Here is a 21503-nt window from a genome sequence, read left to right as displayed (position 1 = left end):
ACTTACTCTCCACCAGGACCAGGTAAGGCAAGTGAGGCACTTGCCTCAGGTGCAGAATTGAAGGGGGCACCAGAAAGCTCAATAATTGAGATTAATATTTTAGGGGTACCTTGCTGGCACAGTAAGTAGAGCATGTGATTCGATCTTGGGGTTGTAATTTTGAGCCCCATGTTAGGTGTAGAGATTACTTAAAATATTTAAAAACATTTTTTTTTTTTTACTTATTTAAAGATTTTATTTATTTTAGTGGAAGGAGGGGCAGAAGGAGAGAGAGTCCTCAAGCAGACTCCCTGCTGAGTGCAGAGCCCAAAGTGGGGCTCAATCTCATGACCTGAGCCGAATCAAGAATCAGAAGCCCAACTGAGCCACCCAGGGGCCCTCAGAATAAACATTTTAATACAGTGCTTTGAGAAAATCAAATTTGATACAAATAGATCCATAATGAAAAAAATCAAATATTAAATATAGACAGGATCAGAATTAATGATTTTTCCTTTTGCCTCAGTTCCCATATGGCTCAGTTCAGCACTGTTACTGGTACTATCTTTATTTAAAATTTTAATATTTTTGTTTCTCGTGGATTTTTTTCATTAATTTTGATTTTTATCTGTTACTGAGTGTTTTTTGTTCCTCCCTAAAATTTGTATCTGAGGCAAGTATCTCACTCACCTTACCCTAGTTCCAAACCTGACTGCCATCTTAAACAACTTGAAAACCAGACAAAATATATGAAACAACAGTTCTAGACATTGCTCAGCAGACAGGTTAGGACTGTGTTCCCTGAAATAAATGAGCCCTACGGTTATTCCAGCTTATTCTCTAGATCAGGGTCCATGAAATTTTTATGTAAAGGGCCAGACAGTAAATATCTCAGGCTTTTCAGACCATATGATCTCTGTCACAACTACGAACTCAACTCTGTGTCTGCTTTCATACCAAGTATGTGAACGAATGGGTATAGATGTATTCCAATAAAACTTTATTTGTTTAAAAAAACTGGTGGTAGGTTAGATTTGGCCCCAGGCCATAGTTTGCCAATCTTGGCCTAGAGACAGTTTCCACACTGCAGGGCAGGGAGAGAGAATCCAGAGCCCACAGGCTTACTGAAGTGACAAACATTCAGTGTTTGGGAGGACAAGGCAGCTAGAATTTGGGCCGGAGGGTAAAGCATAGGAGAGGAAGGGGGCTACTTAGAGAACTCCAGAGATCTGCAAAAGGACCCCCTTGAGATTTTGACTGAATACTGACCAGCAAATACAGGAGGAAAAAACCTCAAAGCCAGGAAAAGAACCACCAGAAAGGAGTAGACTGGACAATTTGTGGATATCACACAGGGTTGAGATAGTTTGTGTTCCCACCACCTAGGGTAATAGCAGTTAGGTCCTTTTAAGGCTTGTTTTTAAATCTTCGTTAGGGTGTTTCAGAGCAACTTTTCCAATTAGGGCATCAGGTAGACTCCCCTCACCTCAGTAGTGGGGCTGGATTAGCTCTAGAAGGGCTGCTGCGGACCTGCCGAACTGGTTCCAAGTAAGTTCCCAGAACAAAGTCCCACCTGTATTTATTTATTTTTGAAGATTTATTTATTTATTTATTTGACAGAGTAAAAGAGTGTGTGTGTGTGTGCACGGGGGTGGGAGGACAGAGGAAGAAGGAGAGAGAAGCAGACTCCCCACGGAGTGCGGAACCCGATGCCAGGCTTGATCCCAAGACCCTGAGATCATCACCTGAACCAAAATCAAGAGTCAGCCACTTAAGTGACTGAGCCACCCAGGTGCCCCAAGTCCCAATTATATTTAAAAGGATATAAAATCCAGTTGCCAGCAGCATAAAAAACTTCAGTGTCCAGCATCTTATAAAAATTACCAGGCATACAAAGAAGCAAGAAAATATGATACTAACCAGGAGAAAAGTCAACCAATAGAAACAGACCCAAAATAACAGATAAGGACCTTAAAATAACTGTTACAAATAAGTTGCACATATCAAAAATGTAGAGAAAAATGAACATAATTAGCAAAATGAAAAATACAAAAAAAAAAGGCTGAAATAAAAGTTCGAGATGAAAAATAAAATATCTGAAATGAAAAATGCAATAGAGAGATGAACATCAGTTTGGCATTACAGAAGAATGGCTCAGTAAACTTCAAGACGATCCAAAATACAGCAAAAAGAATAGAGAAGACTGGGGCACCTGGGTGGCTCAGTTGGTTAACCGTCTGCCTTCAGCTCAGGTCATGATCCCAGGGTCCTGAGATCAGGCTTTGCGTCGGGCTCCCTGCTCAGCGGGGAGCCTGCTTCTCCCTCTTCCTCTGCCTGCTACTCTGCCTACTTGTGCTCTCTATCTCTCTGTCAGATAAATAAATAAATAATCTTTAAAAAACAAACAAAAAGAAAAGACTGAAGAGAGAATAACAATATTTAGGAACCTGTGAGACAAAATTAGCTGTTCTCAGATACGTGTAACTAGACTTCCAAAAGAGGAGGGAATGCAAACAGCATTTGAAGAAATAATGGCTGAAAAACAAAATCCAAATTTGATGAAAACTACAAACCACAGAGCTCAAAAACCCCAAATAGAATAAACAAAGAAAACCATACCAATGTACTGCATAATGATATTGCTGAAAAACCAGTGCTAAAGAGGAAAAAAAAAGCAAGAAGAAAAGACATTACAGAGGAACAAGACAGAAATGACAGCTGACATCTGGTCCTAGCCTGTGCTAGCCAGAAGACAACACAGTGACATGTTTAAAGCACCGAAAGAAAAACCTGTTAGTTTAGAATTCTGTACCCAGAGAAAATATCTTTCAGAAATAAAAGTGAAATCACAATTTCTAGGCCAAGAAAAGCTGACAGAATTTATTGCCAGCAGACCTGCACTACACAGAATTTTTAAAGGAAGTTCAGGTAGAAGCAAATGACACCAGATGGAAATTTTTTCAGAGAGGAGTGAAAAGAACCAGAAATGGTCAATAGGTGGATAAATATTCTCACTTTTAATTGCTTTTTTAAAAAAATTGGCTATTTAAGGCAAAAATAACAATATATGATGGGCCTTATAATACTTGTAGAGGTAAATAAATGAAAACAGTAGTACAAAGGATGGGAGGGGAGAAATGGAAATATGGTATCACTGTACTTAAAGTGGCATAAGAGTATTTGCAGGTAAATTGTGATAAGTTCAAGATAACCATCATATCCAGAAAAATCTGTCATCGGCGAAAGAAGGAAACATTAATGCCAATAACAGGATGTAAAATAGGGTACCACTACAGGCCCTACAGACATTGAAAGGGTAGTAAGAGTAAAATTGCAAATAATTTTATGCCAATAGATTTGATAACTTAAATAAAATGAAAACATTCCTTGACAAACACAAACTCTCAAAGCTCACTCAAAGAAATATATAACTTTCATTACTCTATGTTTATAAAAGAAATTGAATTGGTAATGAAAATCCTTGGGGCGCCTGGGTGGCTCAGTCAGTTAAGCTTCTGCCTTCGGCTTGGGTCATGATCTCAGTGTCCTGGGATCGAGCCCCGCATTGGGTTCCCTGCTCAGCTGGGAGTCTGCTTCTCCCTCTCTCTCTGTCCACTCCTCCCCCCTGCTCATGCTCTCTCGTGCTCTCTCAAATAAATAAATAAAATCTTAAAAAAAAAATCCTTGCCTCAAAGAAAACTCCAGACCCAAATGACTTCACTGGTAAATTGTATTAAACGCTTAAAGAAGAAGGAATACTAATCTGACAAAAAACTTTTCTAGAAAATAGAAGAGGAGGGAATATTTCCTATCTCATTCTGTGAACCAGCACTGCGTTGAAAGCAAAACTAGACAAAAACATTACAATAAAGGAAAACCACCAAGTGCATTTGTCTTACACACAGGTCTTCCATGCATTGTAGCAAATAGAATCCATAGAGAAACATAGGGGCGCCTGGGTGGCTCAGTCGTTAAGCGTCTGCCTTCGGCTCAGGTCATGGTCCCAGGGTCCTGGGATCAAGCCCCGCATCAGGCTCCCTGCTCGGCGGGAAGCCTGCTGCTCCCTCTCCCACTCCCCCTGCTTGTGTTCCCTCTCTCGCTGTGTCTCTGTCAAATAAATTTAAAAAAAGAAAGAAAGAAACACATAAAAAGGATATTACGTAATGATCAAGTGAGGTTTATCTCAGGAATGAAAAATTGGTTTAACACTGGAAAATCAATCCATGTAATCCACCATCTTAATAGATCAAACAGAAAAATGAGAAGCAAAGAGATGGAAATGCAGGAAGCACAAAGGGAAGGCAGGAGACACAGGAAGTAGTGATTGGGTTCTGAGAGGAGAGGGGCAGTGCAGAAGCAGTGTTTGAAAAGATAATGGCTGAAATTTTTCTGGAAAGTTAAAAGAAGCCAAACTGCAGTGTTAAGATGTTCAACAAATGGCTTGACAAGATATCCTAAGTAAAAAATCCACACCCAAACACAGGGCAGTGAAGCACATGATTATCTACAAAGGGACAGCGGGCAGCTTCTCAACACCAGCAATGAGAGCCACACAGCACTGGGAGTGATACCTTCAGTACGAGAAAGGAAAGGATTCTCTCTCTAACCAAAATGATTGAATGTTACATAAAACGTTAATGGTGACAAAAATTTGTGCACATGTGTAAATACACAACAGTAGGACATAAACTGGAAATACGAATGGAGATAATATTTTAAAGTCTTTGCTATCTGGGAGAAGGGTAAAGACACAGTAGCCTTTGAGAAGAACCTGCACATTGTAATTTCTAAAGTTACCATTAAAAGAATAAAAACAGAACCTGTAGCTTCTAGATTACTGGGAAGCGGGGATTAGAATGATAACAATCCTGAAGGAGGCAGATAACCCCTGGTAAAATAGTAGAAATAAATCTACATATTTGGAATGGCTTCCAATGTAAATAGAGTAAATTTTCCGTTTAAAAGGCAAAGATACAAAGGTTTTTTTAAAATAAGATTAAAAAAAAAAATTCCAGGTGTATACTGTTTACAAGAGATTCATCTAAAAGGATTCAGAAATGTTGAAAGTAAAATGATGGCAAAAATAAACTATGCAAACACCAAGAGCAAGATTGTGTAATGTTAGACAAAATATATTTTAAGGCAAAAAGCAGGCCTAGAGTGCCATTTCACATAACATGGTGGGCAACTCTAGGCCCTATAACAAAATAAATAGATTATAAACAAGTTCATTTCTTGCTCACACAAAGTTCAGGATAGGTAGTCCTAGTTGGCAGGCTGCTTTCCACATGTTCGAGTTCTTTGGGAAAGAGAATCTCTTGTAGTCCCCGAGGAGGAAGAAAAGACTTCATTAATTTTGACTTGTATGTTCACAGGGGAAAACCAGCTCTGACCAGGGAATAGGTTGCTCTCACTGGCCAGGCCTGACTGATACACGGCCGCCTGTGCCTGGGGGTTAGAGTCAGTGTCTCTGGAAGCTGGTGGACGGAGACTGGGGAGTTCATTAAATCTGGTGAGAAATCGTAGCACAGTAACCATTAGAAAAATGAACAGGTGCTTGCTGCAGAATTGCAGCAGGGGTGCCTGGGTGGCTGAGTTGGTTAAGCGTCTGACTCTTTTTTTTTTTTTTTTAAGATTTTATTTATTTATTCATGAGAGATAGAGAGAGAGAGAGAGGCAGAGGCAGAGGGAGAAGCAGGCTCCCCGCAGAGCAGGGAGCCCGACGCGGGGCTCGATCCCAGGACCCTGGGATCATGACCTGAGCCGAAGGCAGACGCTTAATGACTGAGCCACCCAGGCGCCCCAAGCGTCTGACTCTTGACCTCAGCTCGGGTGTTGATTCAGGGCCCTGAGTTCAGGCCCTGTTTTGGGCTCCACATGGGCTTGGAGCCTACTTTTAAAAAAATTGCATTGCAGCAATTGTCAGATGTAAAATTCTTACAGATGTAAGAAATGTAAAAAATTCTTTTTTTTTTTTTTTTTTTTTAAGATAGAGACCAAGAGAGAGTGGGGCACAGAGGGAGAGGGAGAGCGAGAATCTTGAGCAGGCTCCATGCCCAGCACATAGCTCAAAGCAGAGCTCCATCTCAGGGTCATAACCTGAACCAAAATCAAGCATGAGATGCTTAATGGACTGAGCCACCCAGGCACCCCTATTCAAAATAATTGTAAAATTCTATGTAACAAAGAATTCTTAGGATACCACTACACAGCCATTCAGTTAGCAAGAATTAAAAAGCCTGACAAATCTTGTTGAAGTTGAGCACCAGGAACTCTCTTACATGCTTCTGGTGGGAGTATAATTGTAACAACTGATCTGGGAAATAGCCTGGCTTTTATGTAGCAAGGGTGAATTGATACCCAGTAACCAGAAATCCCATTTCTGGGTCTGCACGGGAGAAATACATGCTCATGTGCTTGAGGTAGCTGCACCAGGAAGATCTACTATCAGTAGTGTGTGTTTGCTTCAAAGCAGGAACTACCGAGGGGACAGGGGAATGGATAAGTAAATTATGGTATATTTACACAGTGAAATACTACACAGCAATGAAAATAAATGGCAGGTACAGCAGCAGAGGCGGAGTAAAAAAAAAAAAAGCAAGGTGAAAGAATACATACAACATAATTCTGTGTATATAAAATTCAAATTTTGGCAAAAGGAAGCTATATCAGTGCTGCATGCCTAGATGGTACATCTAAAAAGTAAAGTGATAACCGTAAAGGCTAGGGTAGTTGCTGCTCACAGGAGGAGGAAGGGGTTTGGGGTCGGAAAGAGGCACCCAGAGTTTTTGGGGTTTCAGCAGTGTTATCTTCCTTCCTTGGCCTGGATGGTAGTTGGACTAGTGTTTGTGTACCGAATGTACGTGTTGCCTGTGCTTTTTATGTGTGCAATAAAAGTTATTTTAAAATTAAAGTAGTCTGAACATATTCAGACTTTGTAATTTGTGTCCAACTAAAAAAATGTGGAAAATCCAAAGCACATGTTTCTGTAGAGTGGTTAAAATGTTTTCTTTAAACTTCTTTCTTGATCATTTTTTTTAATTTACATTTTTGGATTTCTGTTTTTAAAATCTGGAAAAATGTTCCCAGTGGAGTTGACCAAGTATTATTCTTACTCCCCAGGTAAGAGACTCCACTACATTCTTTGAAGAAGGATAAGATTGGCACTGTTTCGCTTCTTTCTTTACCGAAGTCTCTTCCTCCCGGACTGAGCTTTGCTGTATCTTCCTTACAGCGTATGACACACGGGTATGTCACTGGAAATTTTTAATTTGTATAGATTTCTTTTTGCAGCTGGAACTAGTTTGCTTTTCATTAAAAACAAAGTGATTAAAACACATCTTGAACTTACTCATTTTTGGCTTTAGCAGTTTCACTCTGTGACAGATGTATTTGAGTATCTTCCACACACATGGCACCATATTTTGGTGTGTGTCTAACTTATTTTTATTTCTCATTTTTTTAAATCAGCATTACACTTGGAGAATAGGTGACATTACACCTGATGGCCCAGTAATGATGAATGTGTTTGAAACCCAGGGCAGGGGAGGGGTTTCTGCCTCCTAGGCCTGCCCTCCAAAAGCCCAAGGCCCGCCCTTCCCAGCAGGACACCCACTGCCATGAAGTTGCCAGGGGCCCAGGCTGGAGGCCTACTCAGCTCAGGATTGCATCTTTTGATACTTGGACTGTTTGCTCTGTAACCATGGTTCTCTAGGAGTTTGAAAGGAAACAAAATACCCTGTGTTTTAGTTTCTAATTTATGATTTGAGTGGCACTTTATACTTGAAATTAAGAACTCTTTAATATGTTAGAACAGTAAAATAAATATAAAATGGGTTTGAAATATTTGCATCCAAAGTGAGATTTAATATATAGCTATTTTTGATAAATTGGTAAGTATCAAGAAAACTGCTATTTAAAAATCATTCATAATCACAGGACTACTCAGTTTTTCTCAGCTGTCTTGAGTTTTTTAGTTTGTGTGGAGCGGGGTTCAAACAGTGGCAGCTAGCGGATGCGGCCCTTCAGTCTGTTCCATCACTCGACAACCCCTCCCTGTCCCTTTTCCTCTGGCGTTTTCTTGGTTGCTTGTTTGTAGTCAGAGGTTTCCCTGTGTTGACTTTTGCCCTTTCCACTGAGCGCGTTCTTCTGCCCGCTGCATCTGCTGTGACGTGGTGGGTAGATCCAGCGGCTTGCCCGCGGCCTGGCACGGCCTTGGAGGGCAGGCCCTGCAGAGGCGGTGCTGTGTGCCCTCAGCAGGTCTTCCAGGCTCGGGGCCAGCCTGGCCTCAGTCACTGGAAGTCATGAAGTGATGGTGTTACACGCTTCGTCATCTACTTTGCCTTGAGTAACTGAAATACTTTGACAGATAGAAACTTCCCCTCCTTAAGTATTTGGTTGCCCTCAAGGGCAGTTCAAATAGAAAAGGGAGGATCAATGCTGGTTCTCTTTATCAGATCTCAAAACAGTGAGATGGTTCTCCCGCCACTCCCAAAGTGACCAATGACTGTTTTAAGTAGTGTGACAAACTCATGAAATTAGTCCTCTGTGGTATGTTTAAATCCCTCGCAATTAGGATTCTTATAGATGCTAACATTGAGCCACTATGGCCAGCCAGAGCCTCGTTGAGTGGGCTCCTTTGTCCTTTGATGGGCCCCACACTCTTCCTTCCCTTGCTTTCTGTGCTGGTAACATGTTTCAGATTCCTTCTAAACTTCTTTGCCCCAGACCTGGCATTGCCTCTTTCTTTGAGCAGCTCTGGTTCCCTTTTGTAGAAAATCTTGAGACCACACTCTGGGCACTGGGGAGACTCACTACTACCGGGCTGTTAATTGTTTCCAGGCCTTTTGGACAGACAGCCTAGCAAATATGCTTTTTAAGTGAAAATATCATGAGTTCACACTGTTGTTTGTTTCAAATTTAGTATTATTTGGTTTTTACTTCTTTGTGTTTATATTGATATATTTTTTCTCTAATGCTGAAAACCTTGGTTTCTAACAACATTAGCATCGTTACTTGTTTTACCCTATAAAAATCTATGTGATACTTTAGAATAACAATACCAATATATTACCAACAGTATGATTCCTGAAAACAGTTTAGGGTTTCCTGCAGGTTTTTTTGTCTTTAGAGTATACATCCCTAGGGATATTTTGCCAAATTAAGCTTTAAAGTCACTGAGCCAGCCCCTTAGCGTGCCAGCAAGTTGTTTACACAGTCATATCCGTTTTTTTATTTGAATTTGAAGGAATAGCTTCTTTTAAAATTTTGTTTTAAGTTTATAAAACATTTTCATTTTTCCAAATCAAAATAAAATATTTTCAGAAATCAGGCTTTTGTTCCTAATCTTTATACTGTTTCTTCCTTCCTCCATAGGTAACAGATCTATTTTTAATGTATGTATGTGCACACAGCCCTCTTTCTTAGAAATTGGTAGCATACAATACAGCTTTTCTCCATCTTGTTTTTGTTTTTTAAACTTAAACAGCATGTTGTGAGGCCCACACTGTAGTATACACGGATCCTCCTCATTCTTTTTTGTGTAGCTGTGTAGTATTCCATCATGCTGGATGTATTACAGAAAAAAGCTTATTTTTCAAAATATGTTGGCTTTAGTCCGTATGTGTTTCTCCTGTGTGTGAATGTCATCAGTTTTGCTCTTTAGTCAGTTGCTGATTTCTTAGTAATTTGGGGACCTTATAAGCACATTGCTTGTCTGTGCCTGGTTTTCCTTATGTATAAAATGTAAGGTTTGGACTAGAAGCTCAAGATGGGTTATTTTAGCTGAAAGACTGCAGATAAGTAAACTGAATCTGAGAGCATCTCCCTAGCAACAGAATGTACACCATGGGGCGCCTGGCTGGCTCAGTTGGTGGAGCATTCGACACTTGATCTCGAGCCCCATAGTGCGTGTGGAGATAACTTAAAAAAATAAGATAAAATCTTCAAAAAAAATGTACACCCTATATCCACAGAGGTGGTGGTGACAGGGAGTTAGATCGGGCGTGCTGAAACCAACAGGTCTTGGTCAGTAAATGGTTGTCAGAATCAGGGAGGCTAGGACGGTTCTGCTGGGGCGGCTGGCTCAGTGCTGGTGGTGCTTCCTGAGGTGGGAGCAGGTTGTTGTGGCGGAGGCAGAGATGTGTCAACTAGGGATGGGAAGCACCGAGAACGGCAAATTGCATGTTGGCTGCATTAAATACGAGGGACCTGTGTAGCAGGACAGACTGAGTGAGGTGGTCTGGGAGCTCGGGAAGGGTGCTGCGGTGCTCAGAGGAGAAGCTCATGGGTACAGGTCTGCCGGATGAGGTCTTGGGAGGGGGTGCGATTGGCCAGCATGAGTGTGCGGAGGAGAGAAGAGTGTCCGCACCAGCACCCGAACAGCCCCTGCCTTTAGACCACAGTCAGAAAGGGGGGAGTCTGCTGGAGAGATTTGGGGAGGGGGGCATTGACATAAGAGCCAGTGTTTTGTGAAATCTCATGCTTTATTCTAAAAGTCGATTTAAATATTGTAATCCAGTCCTTCATGTGGCCACGCGATATGTTTTTCACTCATATTTTCAAGTAAAGTTGATGCTCCAGGGAAATGAACCTTATCACACGTGTGCAGCTGCTTCTGCCTCCTGTCCAGGCTCAGCTCAGGGCTGCGTCCACCTGGATATGAGTCTTTGTGGCTTGCCGAGTGCCCTGGGCCTCAGCCTGTCTCCCTCCCAGACGGTAGGACTCTGGCCCTGGGCCAGGAGAGGCGCAGCTTCTTTGCACAGTCAGGGTTGAAGGAGTGCTTTACAAAAAATCCCTAAATCAAGGAATATTGGCAGTGCTGGGCTTCACATAGCTGTTGTTTTTCTAAAGGATTTAAGACCAAGTGTTATACTGGGGTTTAATCTGGTTCTTCTCCAGCTGTGAGCCTGTGGCCAGCCGTCTGTCCTGTCCTCATCGCCCCTCCCCCCCCAGTCTCTTTCTCTCTCTCAAGTGGGGCTTTTCATACATGATTATGATCTGCCTGTTTGTTTGGAGAAGAATGGGTCTCCTCTCTTCTTTACTTTGTCAGTGCGTCATCCACAGGCCCTCTCTCCTAGCCGAGCATTTGGCATCAGGTATCGTGAAAAGAGCCTGTGCTGAAATGTTTGCATAAACACGTATTGCCAGAAAACTTTTTTTTTTATCAACAGAGCACACCTGTCCGTTTATGGTTTTCTCTCATCTTTTATTGGCATTACTTAAATGATATTTTTAATTCCCCTGCTGGGCTTGATGTCGAGCTCATTTTCCTACATCCATGTTATGTTTAGTACTTTCTTGCTGGCAGGAGCCATTTTCTTTGTTTATCTGATGCTTCCCTTTTTTGGTTTTCCCCGGGCTTTCCAGTTCTTGGAACACCCTTTTGTCAGCAGATGTGCTTTGGTTTCCAATTTCCAATCTCCAAGTAAGATGTAGCTCAACTTAAATCACAAGTAGGGAAGATAAATCGTTAGAGTAATGAAGGCGCAGAGGAATCCAGTCCAGCTCTTTGCTGTATCCCTAAGTACGGATATGCCTCAGCTGAGAGAGGGGGGCTTCCTGCGGAGCTGACTAGAAACCAAAATTTTGTGAATTTTCTCAAATAGAAGTTTTTGCATTTGGGTAAAAATATGGCCTCAGAATGTAATAAATTCATGCCTAAACATGTAGCAAAAGTAAATAATGTAATAATAGAGTAGTAATTCTACTCAGAGGACACGGCAGAGTGGGAGTTCTAGAACTACGAAGGGCAGGCCCTGGGCAGGCCCTGGTCCTTGGGGCAGCCCCGGCCACCACCTCCAAGGCTGCTGCTTCCCAGTGGTTTCTGCTCTTGTCTTCTCTTTTCCCCAGAGTGCACAGACCCCCGGAGTCATTTCTCAGTCACATCCCTTCCCTACCTCATAGTTTCCACTGTGCTCTCTTTGCTTCGTGTATCTATTGTTTCTGTTCAGCAGAACATTTCTCTTTCTCTTTTTTTTTAAGATTTTATTTATTCATTTGAGACACAGAGAGAGAGAGGGAGAGAGCATGAGCAGGGGGAGAGGCAGAGGGAGAGGGAGAAGCAGGTTCCCCACTGAAACAGGAGCCTGACGCGGGGCTCGATGCCAGGACCCCCGGATCCTGACCTGAGCCGAAGGCAGACGCTTAACCATCTGAGCCCCCCAGGCGCCCCAGGAGAACATTTTTCTTGATGTGTGTGGAAGCAAACATCTTCTTCCCACACTTGATGCTGAAAAGGTGAGGTGTTGGCAGAAGCTTCAGGTTCTCATCACTTGCATGGCCCGGCGCTCTGACCGGAGGCACGTGTGTCCACTCTGGGTGTGGTAACCCCCAGGCTGCTTGCCCAGACTGGCCTGTCAAATATTAATCCACTTGTGCCCAAGAGTTGCCCTTCCTCTACCACCTCTTTAATATATCGGATTGAGTGTGCATTAGTTTTCTTCAACACAGTTATTGTAAATATTATAGGATTTAATTAACCTATAATTGTCGCATCTAAACTTTAGAAATTAAGGCAGAATTTAACTGTTTTTATACCCATGTATAAGCAAGTGAAATAAATATGTATATTTAAATCAAGAAACATAGTCAGAGGTTTTCACGATCACATATTTTGGAAAGTTCCAAAGATGTGACTTTTCTAACATTGCTACTTCTCGTGCTTAGCCTACATGTGGAGCACACGATGGGATTCTTGGCCTCTCTATAGCTTGGTGTGGATGTCCAGATGCAGTTGCAGGTTGGAAATTGCCATCACAGATGGAAAAGTTTAGCATTTTCAGTAAATATGTTTGCAGGAACTTTCTTTTTACAGTGGTTTTTAGTTTGCGGGCCTTTGAACACGCTATCAGCTTTTGAACTATACTTACACTAGATAGTGTTGTTCCGATCTGGCCAGCTCCAGTGGATACCCATTTACCATGTGCATGGGCACTCAGCAGGGTATGTGTTGATGTTGGCACTCGTCCCTTGGCCACTTATTTTTCTCTATTTGACTTATTTTTATTTTTTTAAAAGATTTTATTTATTTATGTGACAGAGAGAGACACAGCGAGAGAGGGAACACAAGCAGGGGGAGTGGGAGAGGGAGAAGCAGGCTTCCCGCAGAGCAGGGAACCCGATGTGGGGCTCGATCCCAGGACCCCGGGATCATGACCTGAGCCAAAGGCAGATGCTTAATGACTGAGCCACCCAGGCGCCCCTCTTTATTTGATTTAAAACATTATTACCTCGAGTTTTTCAGTGCCTTCTAATATCTTTTCCCCTCTCAACTTTTAAGATTTATTTTATTTTAAAGAGAGAAAGAGAGGGCACACAAGCAGGGGGAGGGGCAGAGGGAGAGAGAGAATCTCAAGCAGACTCCGCGCCAAGTGCAGAGTCAAACACTGCCCTCGATCCCAGGACCCTGAGATCATGACCTGAGCCAAAATCAAGAGTCAGATGCTTAACTGAGCCACCCAGGCACTCCTCAACTTTTAATTTTTTTATTAAAATACAATAATATGAAATTCTTTGGATCTAAATATGGACAGAATTTTATTACATCAGGTTCAAATGTGCTAGCCATTTTTTTATGTTGTTACTGCCATTATTATTTTTCTCCTTGGGGTTGTTGAAGAGTGGTTTTTATATTATACTACGTTACAAATTTTTTTTTTTTACGTTACATTTTTTAATAAGAAAAAATTTATGATTTAAAGTATAGTTCAGGGGCGCCTGGGTGGCTCAGTCGTTAAGCATCTGCCTTTGGCTCAGGTCATGATCCCGGGGTCCTGGGATCGAGCCCCACATCAGGCTCCCTGCTTGGCAGGAAGCCTGCTTCTCCCTCTCCCACTCCCGTTGCTTATGTTCCCTCTCTCGCTGTGTCTCTCTCTGTCAAAGAAATCAATAAAATCTTCAAAAATAATAAATATAGTTCAATGGTTTTGAGTATATTCACCATATTTTAAAATATCAGCACTAATTTCAGAATATTTTCATTCATCCCAAAAAGAAACTCTGTAACCATTAAAAGTTACTGTCCATTATTTTCCCTTTGCCCCAGCCACTGGTAACCACTAATCTCCCTTCTGACTCTGGATTTGCCTATTCTGAATATTTCATATAAACGAGATCATATAATATGTGGCCTTTTGTTTCTGACTTCTCTTATTTAGCACAGTGTTTTTAGGGTTCATTCACGTTGTAGCACGTCTCAGTATTTCATTCCTTTTTATGGTGAAATAATAGTATATTGTGTGGATGGACCACATTTTGTTTATCTGGTCATCTCTTTCTGGGGCCCCTTGGGCTATTCTTTTTGTTTATTATGAATGTTGCTGCTTTGAGCATATGTGTACAAGTCTTTGTGTAAACATGTGTTTTCGATTCTCTTGGGTATATACATAGGAGTAGAATTTCTGGGTCAAATGGTAACTGTTTAACTTTTTGAGGAACTGACAAACTTTGCCACAGTGCAGGCACCATGTTGCATTCCCTCCAGCAGGTGTATGAAGGTTCCAGTTTCTTTTATGTCCTCACCAACACTTGGAATTTTCCATTTTCTTTTTTTTTTTTTTTAATTTATTCATTTGAGACACAGAGATACAGAGAGAGAGAGAGCATGAACAGGGAGAGAGGGAGAGGGAGAAGCAGGCTCCCCGCTGAGCAGGGAGCCCGATGCGGGACTCGATCCCAGGACCCTGGGATCATGACCTGAGCCGAAGGCAGACGCTTAACCATCTGAGCTACCCAGGCGCCCCGAAATTTTCCATTTTCTTTTATTATAGCCATCCTAGTGGCCAGTTTCTTTTATGTCCTCACCAACACTTGGAATTTTCCATTTTCTTTCTTTTTTTTTTTAATTCATTTGAGACACAGAGATAGAGAGAGAGAGAGAGCATGAACAGGGAGAGAGGGAGAGGGAGAAGCAGGCTCCCTGCTGAGCCGGGAGCCCGATGCGGGACTTGACCCCAGGACCCTGGGATCATGACCTGAGCCGAAGGCAGACACTTAACCATCTGAGCCACCCAGGTGCCCTGAAATTTTCCATTTTCTTTTATTTATTTATTTTTAATTTATTATTTATTTATTTATTTATTTATTTTTAGATTTTATTTATTTATTTGAGACAGAGAGAATGAGAGAGACAGAGAGCACATGAGAGGGGGGAGGGTCAGAGGGAGAAGCAGACTCCCTGCCGAGCAGGGAGCCCGATGTGGGACTCGATCCCGGGACTCCAGGATCATGACCTGAGCCGAAGGCAGTCGCTTAACCAACTGAGCCACCCAGGCGTCCCTCCGTTTTCTTTTATTATAGCCATCCTAGTGGCCAGTTTCTTTTATGTCCTCACCAACACTTGGAATTTTCCATTTTCTTCTATTATAGCCATCCTAGTGGCTGTGAAGTAATATCTCATGATGGTCAGCTTTTTTTAAACATTAATTTTTTTAATTGACACAACATAAACTTAGCCATTTTAAAGTAACCCATTCATGCCATTTAGTACATTCACAGTGTTGTATAACCACAACCTATGTGTGGTTCCAAAACATTTTCATTACCCCAAAAGGAAACACCATACCCTTTAAGCAGTTAGTCCTCATTGCTCTTCCCCTCAACCCCTGGCAAGGACCAGTCTGCTATGTGTCTCTAGGGATTCACCTATTCTGTGTATTCTTAGAAATGGATCACGTGGGCGCCTGGGTGGCTCAGTTGGTTGGGCGACTGCCTTCGGCTCAGGTCATGATCCTGGAGTCCCGGGATCGAGTCCCGCGTCGGGCTCCCTGCTCAGCGGGGGGTCTGCTACCCCCCTCTGACCCTCCCCCCTCTCATGTGCTCTCTCTCTCATTCTTTCTCTCAAATAAATAAATAAAATCTTTAAAAAAAAGAAATGGATCACGCTGTATGTGATCTTTTGTTTCTGGTATCTTCCGTTGAACATAACGTTTTCCAGGTTCATCCATGTTACAGCCTGCACTATTGCTTCATTTTGTTTTATGGCTGAATAATAATCTATTGGAGATCCCACCTTTTGTTTATCCATTCATCTGTTGATGGACATTTTGATTGTTTGCGCCTTCTGGGTATTGTGAAGAGTGCTGCTGTGAACATGTGTGTACATATGTCTGAGTACCTGTTTTCAGTTCTTTTGGGTATGTACCTAAGAGCGGAATCACTGGGTCATATGGGAATTCTATGTTTAACTGTTTGAGGAACCACCAGGTTGTTTTCCACAGCAGCTGAACCATCTTATGTTTCCACCAGCAGTGTATGAAGGTTCCAATTTCTCCCATCCTCATCAATGCTAGTTATTTTACCTTTTTAGAAGAATTACAGCCATCCTGGTTGGTATGAAGTGGTAACTCATCGTGGTTCTTACTTGTATTTCCCTAGTGACTAATGATGTTGAACATCTTTTCGTGTGCTTGTGGGCATTTCTGTATCTTCCTTGGAGAAATGTTTATTCATATATTTTGCCCATTTTTAAATTGGGTTGTTTTGTCTTTTTGTTGTTGAGTTGTAAGGGCTCTTTATGTATTTAGGATAGTAGACCCTTATCAGATATGTGGTTAGCAGGTATGTTCTCCCATTTTGTGTCTTTTCACATTCTTTTTTTTTTTTTTTTAAGATTTTATTCATTTATTTGAGAGAGAGAGAGCACCTGTCATGAGTGGGGGGGTTGCAGAGGGGGAAGCAGACTCCCTGCTGAGCAGGGAGCCTGATGCCTGCTTGATCCCAGGACCCAGAGACCATGACCTGAGCCAAAGGCAGCCGCTTAACCTCTTGAGCCACCCAGGCGCCCCGTCTTTTCATATTCTTGGTAACACCCTTCTATGTACAGAGGTTTTCAAATTGGGTGAAGTCCAGTTTATCTATTTTTTGTTTTGTTGCTTGTGCTTTTGGTGTCATATCTAAGAATTCTTTGCCAAATCCAGGGTTATGAATATTTGCCCCAGTGTTTTCTTCTAGAGTTTTTTGTGTTACCTCTTACATTTTAGTTGGTAATCTCATTTGATCCTAGTTTGTATATATAGAGTGATGTAAGGGTCCAGGTTCATCCTTCATCCTGTGGTTACCCAGTTGTCCCAGAGACTGTTTTTTTTTTTTTTTTTCCACCACTAAATGGTTTTGGTATCCTTATCGAAAATCATTTAGCCATAGCTATATGGGTTTATTTCTGGACTCTCAGTTGTATTTCATTGGTCTGTATGTCTGTCCTTATGCCGGTATATTACACTGTTACGATTACTGTAGTTTTGTAGTGGGTTTTGAAGTAGTAAGTTTGAGAAGTGTGAGTCTTCCAACTTCTTTTTTTTTTTTTTTTTTAAAGATTTTATTTATTTGAGAGCGAGAGAGAGAGAGAATGAGAACACAAGAGGGGGTAAGGTCAGAGGGAGAAGCAGACTCCCCGCCGAGCAGGGAGCCCAATGTGGGACTCGATCCCGGGACTCCAGGATCATGACCTGAGCCGAAGGCAGTCGCTTAACCAACTGAGCCACCCAGGCACCCTGTTTTTTTTTTTTTAAAGATTTTATTTATTTATTAGAGAGAGAGAGCACATGAGAGGGGGGGAGGGTCAGAGGGAGAAGCAGGCTCCCTGCCGAGCAGGGAGCCCGATGCGGGACTCGATCCTGGGACCCCAGGACCAAGACCTGAGCCGAAGGCAGTCGCTTAACCAACTGAGCCACCCAGGCGCCCCATTTTTGTTTTTCAATGTTGTCTTGGCTCTTTGCAGTCCCTTGCAATTCCATATGAATTTGAGGCTCAGATTTTTCGTTTCTGTCGAAGAAAGGCCATTAGAGCTTTGATAGGGATTGCATTGCATCTGTAGATCACTTTGGGTAGAGTATTAGGGTTCTCCAGAGAAACAGAACCCATGTGTGCGTGCACACGCTTGTTTAGAAAGATATATTTATTATAAGGAGTTGGCTCTCACTGTTAAGGAGGCAAGCAAGTCCCGAGATCTGCAGGGTAAGTTGGCAAGCTGGAGAACCAGGAGAGCCAATGGCCTAGTTCCAGCCTGAATCTGAAGACCTGAAGCAATAAGAGCCAATGGTGTAGTTCCTGTCTAAAGGCCAGCAGGCTCAAAATCCAGAAGAGCTGATATTTCAGTTCAAACCCAAAGGTAAGAAAAAAGCCGATGTCTAAAGTTTGAAGGCAGGTAGAAAGAATCCTCCTTACTTGGAGGTGAGTCAGCCTTTTTGTTCTATGCAGGCCTTTGATTGGATGATGCCCATCCATATTGGGGAGGACAGTGTGCTTTACTCCGTTTACCAATTTTAATGTTAATCTCATCCAGCACTCTTACAGAAACACCTAGAAACAGTGTTTGACCAAATATCTAGGCACCCTGTGGTCCATTCACGTTAACACATAAATTAACCAACAAGTAGTATTGCCGTTATAACAATATTTACTCTGCCAATCCATGTACATAGACTTGTTTTGGAGCTAACAAATGTCTTGCTGCTTAATTGTGTCTTCTTTAATCTCAGCAGTTGTTTTGTAGTTTTCAGTGAACAAATCTTTTACCTCCTTGGTTAAATTTATTCCTAGGTATTTTATTCTTTTGAATGCTATTGTAAATGGAATTGCTTTTTTAATATACTTTTTAGATTGTTTATTACTGTTGTATAGAAACACAACTGATGTTCCTGTCTTAATCCTGTACCCCACAACTTTGATGAATTTCTTTATTAGCTCTAGTTGTTTTTCTTGTGAATTCTTTGGGATTTTCTATATGTAGGACCATGTCATCTGTAAATAGAAATAATTTTACTTCCTTCTTTCTTATTTGGATGCTTTTTACTTCTTTTTCTTGCTCTGGCTAGAGCTTCCAGTATAATGTTGAATAGCAGTGGTGAAAGCATACATCCTTCCCTTTCTAGCTGATCTTAGGGTGAGAGCTCTCAGTCTTTTGCCATGAAGAGTGAGTTTTTCATAGATATCCTTTATCTTGTTGAGGTAGTTCCCTTTTATTCCTAGTTCTCTGAGGGTCTTTATAATGAAAGGATGTTAGATTTTGTCAGCTATTTTTTTTCTACATCAATTGAGATTATTGTGTGGTTTTTTTTCTCCCTTGTTCTAGTAATGTGGTACATTACATTGATTGATTTTCTTACACTGAACCACTCTTGCCTTCCTGGGATAAATCCCACTAGGTCATGGTATATAATACCTTTAATATGCTGTTGGATTCAGTTTTCTATTTTTTTTGTTGAGAGTTTCCTTCATTTTTGAAGAATAGTTTTTGCTAGATACAGGATTCTTAGTTAATTTTTTTCATTCAGTCCTTTGAACATGTCACGCCATTGTCTTCTGTCCTCCATGACTTCTGATGAGATGTCAGCTGTTACTCTTTTTTTTTTTTTTTTTAAGATTTTATTTATTTATTTGACAGAGAGAGACACAGTGAGAAAGGGAACACAAGCAGGGGGAGTGGGAGAGGGAGAAGCAGGCTTCCCGCCAAGCAGGGAGCCTTACGTGGGCCTCAATCCCAGGACCCTGGGATCATGACCCTGGGAGCTGAAGGCAGACGCTTAACAACTGAGCCACCCAGGTGCCCAGCTGTTACTCTTATTAAGGAAATCCTTGTATGTATGGAATAGCTTCTCTCTCACTGCTTTCAGAATTTTCTCTTTGTTTTTCCACAGTTTGATTATAATGTATATTAGTGTGGATTTCTTTGAGTTTAGCCTATATGATGTTGAGCTTCTTGGATGTGCAGATTAATATTTTTCATCAACTATGGGAAGTATTTGTCCACTATTTCTTCAGGTATTCTTTCCAACCCTTTCTCTCCCTCCTGTCCTTTCTGGAACTCCCCTAATATATATGTTGGTGTGATGATGATGCCCCACAGGTCTTTGAGGCTCTGTTCATTTTTCTTTGTTGTATTTTCCCTTCTGTAACTTACACTGGATAAACTCAGTTGACTCATCTTTAGGTTCTCCAATTCTTTCTTCTGCCTGCTAAGTTCTGCTGTTTAGCCCCTATTGTGAGTATTTCATTTCAGTTATTGTGCTTTCCAACTCCAGAGTTTCTATTTTGTACCTTTAAAAATTTTCTCTTTATTGATATTCTGTTTTGTGAACCTTTGTTCTGATGGTTCCTTTTAGTCTTTGGACATGGCTTCCTTTATCTTTTTGAATACATGTAAAATAGCTGATTTAAAGTGTTTATAAGTCCAGTGTCTGGGTTCCCTCCTGGACAGTTTCTATTTTTTGCTTTTTCCCCTGTGTATGGGCCATACTTCCATGTTTCTTTGCATGCTTTGTAGTTTTTTTTTTTAATTGGACATTTTTAATATTATAATGTGGCAAATCTGGAAATGAGATTCTCCCTTCTCCCCAGGATTTATAGTTATAATTGTTGTTTGTGTAATGAATTCTTGAGCTAAGTTTGTAAAGTTTATATTCTTTATCTTGTGGTCACTGAAGTCCCTGTTCAATTAGCATAGTAGTAAGCTAGTGATTGGACACAGATTTCCTTAAGTGCCTACAACCAAAATGATCTCCCAGTCTTTTCAGATGGAGTCTTTATGAGTGTTGGACACTCAGCTGGGCAGTCAACAACTCTTACTTACCATTCACTTTCTCTGTGCAGAACCTGAAGGTCAGCCAGAGGCTTAAGGTCTTCTCAGGTCTTTCCTAAGCATGCACACAGCCCTGGGCATTTGTGTGGCCTTCTAGATTCCCAGAAACACATTGGAGCTGTCAGAGCCCTTTTCCCCCAGCTTTTCTTCTCAACATTTTGGTTAATCTGTTATTTCCCTTAGTTGTTACTGATTGCTCCAGGCAATGGTGACTAATAGATTTGCCCCTAAATGTTTTCAGTAACCACCCCGCCTACCACCATCACCAGAAGCCACCTCAGCATTGGGAGAATTCTGAGTCTATTCAGGTAAAGCTAAGTGCTTTGAGTTGGTCAAAACAAACCACCGAAATTCTTTGCAAATGAGGTCTGTTCTTCTCCACTACCCCTCCACCTCCTGCCAAATACCTGTCCCAGGATCACAGACTGTTATCCTCCAGGCCACTATCCTGGCACACGGGTTCAGGACTGGGTAAAATGCCACTGAGCTCACTGTTCTTACCAAGATTCAGCTGGTTTCTCATGATTAAGTGTGCCTCTGATTGCTGCAAGCTTTTAGTTAGTTTCCAAGGTCCCAAAGAAGTTGTATCTATCTGATGGATTTTGCCAGGATTTTTTTCCTGCTTTTATTGAAGGATAAACTTCTGGAGTTTCTTACTCAGCCATTTTCACTGATACCACTCATTAGTCTGTTGTGACTAATTGTGACTAACTTTGAGTTTGCCTAATTTAAGTAACCGCACCTGATTTCAGAAAGGATTTAAGATGGCTTAGGGAGGTGAACAAGATAAAAGATAAATTATTTTTCGTATTTGTTTTGTGCCTGTTGGTTAGAGGGCATTCTGGTCAAAACTGTGCCCTCCCATGTTGCTACTGAAAACTTGGTCCTGCAGATTGAAGTTTTGTTTCCTTTGGTGATCTTGAGGTTTCTATCCTCCCTCTTACATAGA

At 41.5% G+C, this 21503-nt stretch overlaps 1 protein-coding gene across 4 annotated transcripts in view; it reads left to right on the top strand.

Annotated features, from left to right (window-relative positions):
• TRAF3 (TNF receptor associated factor 3) overlaps positions 1 to 21503 on the top strand; it is a 95677-nt gene that overhangs the window by 32957 nt on the left and 41217 nt on the right. For 2 of the 4 annotated variants that reach the window (XM_034993166.1, XM_034993167.1), the window contains exon 2: positions 7102 to 7227. The gene's annotated coding sequence lies outside the window, so the exon portion shown is untranslated. Of the gene's footprint in view, positions 1 to 5182; positions 5492 to 7101; positions 7228 to 21503 lie in introns of those variants that run through there. The other 2 variants (XM_034993165.1, XM_034993168.1) reach the window with 2 other exon arrangements.

The sequence above is a fragment of the Mirounga leonina genome, unplaced genomic scaffold (assembly GCF_011800145.1).
Source record: "Mirounga leonina isolate KUSES-001 unplaced genomic scaffold, KU_Mleo_1.0 Mir_82, whole genome shotgun sequence".
Taxonomy (NCBI): domain Eukaryota; kingdom Metazoa; phylum Chordata; class Mammalia; order Carnivora; family Phocidae; genus Mirounga; species Mirounga leonina.
Note: the sequence above shows the minus strand (reverse complement) of the source record. Positions and strands in the feature narration are given on the sequence as shown.